The sequence below is a fragment of the Lactuca virosa genome, chromosome 4, assembly GCF_052849685.1.
Source record: "Lactuca virosa cultivar CGN04683 chromosome 4, Lactuca_virosa_CGN04683_v6, whole genome shotgun sequence".
In the NCBI taxonomy this organism is placed as follows: Eukaryota; Viridiplantae; Streptophyta; class Magnoliopsida; order Asterales; family Asteraceae; genus Lactuca; species Lactuca virosa.
In genome coordinates, this window is record NC_136429.1 from 30970200 (window position 1) to 30972564 (window position 2365).

Sequence of the window (2365 nt, forward strand, 5' to 3'; positions counted from 1 at the left end):
TTATAAATGCAGTTTTTTTTTAAAAAAATAGAGTTTATTTTTTTGAAAAAAATGCAGTTTTTTTAAAAAATTGCAGTTTTTAAAAAAAAATATTTTTTTCAATTTTTTTTCAAAATTCATGTTTTCTATAAAAAATTTAAAAATCTGCATTTTCTTTTAAAAAAACGAAAAATACTATATTTAAAAAAATCTGAAAATTTGATTTATGATGTAAATTTTTAGACATTTATATTAATATATTAAATAACACCAAAAAATTAAACATTAAAGGGTAATATATTTTTTGATTTGTACACATTTGGTCATTGAGTTTTTTTTCGTCCACATTTACCCCTTCAACTTGTTAAACTGTACACATTCAGTCATTATGACCGGTTACTCCAGGTTAGCCGGAAAAAATGACTTAATAGGGTAATGTATTTCTCATTTTGTACACATTTAATCCTTAATATTTTTGTACAGATTTAGTCCTTGATATTTTTTTGTTTAAAAATAAGTCTCTTTTTGTTTCATACTCATTAAGTACTTATGAATAATTTCTTTAAGGTTTTTCTCATCCCTTGGTTGCAAGGTCTTGTGTTCTGAACGTCATAACTTCTTTATATGATATCAGATTTTAATGATCTTTATACCCACGTATTAGTTTTTTGAGTATACTATAACTTTCGTTAAGATTACTCATGTTAAAATGTTATATATTTTTACTTACGGTTTTATAAAAAAAAATCCATACATGCATTCATAAAAAACATATGGATATAAAGATCGTAAGTAAAAAATATATTACTTTTTAATGGGAGTAATCTAAACGAAAGTTTAGACTAAAATACGAACGCATGGATATTAAGATCGTTAAAATCCGAGATCGTATGAAAAAGTTATAACGTTCGGAATACATGACCTAAGCAACCAAGTAGTCGAGATCGCGATGGACATAAGCATCAAAAGCCCAAAAAACCTCATTAATGATTGTTTCACGCAAAGTTCTAAATAACGTAAGGCATGACTTTACGGCAATGTCAAGCCTCAAGCTTTTCCGAGCTTTGGCGAGCCACCTCGATTGTAAGGCATGATTTAAGGCGACAGTTTTGTATATAATTAATATTTTTATATGTATTTTTTACTATTATTCATTTCTATACACATATATGACTTAAGGCGGCATTTTGGTAAAACTTGACGATAGGTATAAGCCTTGGGGCCATGGCGCGCCATGGCGAAGCCATTGCGAGCTTTTTAGAACCTTACTTCCACGTAAGATGTTGTGAGAAAAACGTAAAATAATCATTCATAAGTACAAAAAACAAAAATGACGTATTTCGCAACAAAAAAAAATTAAGGATTAAATGTGTACAAAAATATTAAGGACCAAATGTGTACAAAATGAGAAATATATTACCCTATTAAGTCATTTTTACTGGCTAACCTGGAATAGCCGGTCATAAGGACTGAATGTATACAGTTTAACAAGTTGAAGGGGTAAATATGGACAAAAAAAACTCAGTGACCAAATGTGTACAAATCGAAAAATATATTACCCTTTTAAGTCATTATCCCTAAAAAGAACCCAAATTAACGACTAGTAAGGAGCTACACGACCGCAAAAGGAAGACAATGTTTTCTGTTACAAATTACCCTATTTTGCTGGAAAGTCAAGAAACTCACCCACATTTTGTACGTAAAATATATCTTTTAACATACCACATGAAGCTTGCTTTTAGGATTTTCGGAGTGGTGACACCAAATGTGATGATGTCATCTTATTGCCATCTCATCGTTACATCCAACAATAATAGGGTGTGATACCCGTAATTACACATTTTTTTTAATTAAAACTAAATTCAAAATATAACTAAAATAAAAAGTTTATCAGTTTTCATTCATTAAAATAAAAAATCACACTGACTAAAATTTAAAAAAAAACAATAATGGAAATTGAAAAAAAAAACAATAATGGAAATTATAAATAAATAAATAAAAACATAATTCAAAGATATCACTATCCTTCATTCATGATGTTTTCGTATAAATGTTCCGCTAGGTCTTTTCGAAGATATTAACACGTTTCAGCATTTTGATTTTCAACTACTCTTTTTAAAAATTCAACTGAATCATGAATGAATTATTGATACGGGTTAATTATGTCGTTCTCATCGTACGTGCAAATCGCTCTACATTCATGTTCAATAATCATATTATGCATTATAATACATGTATATTTTATTGATTGTAACTTTCCGTTATTTTAGAGTCGTGCAACGTATTTCACTACATGTAATTTCTAATTTAGGACTCCAAATGCCCTCTCTATAAGAACCTAAAATTTAGAGAAAATTGAATTTTAGTCAAATATTGATCAAAAGAC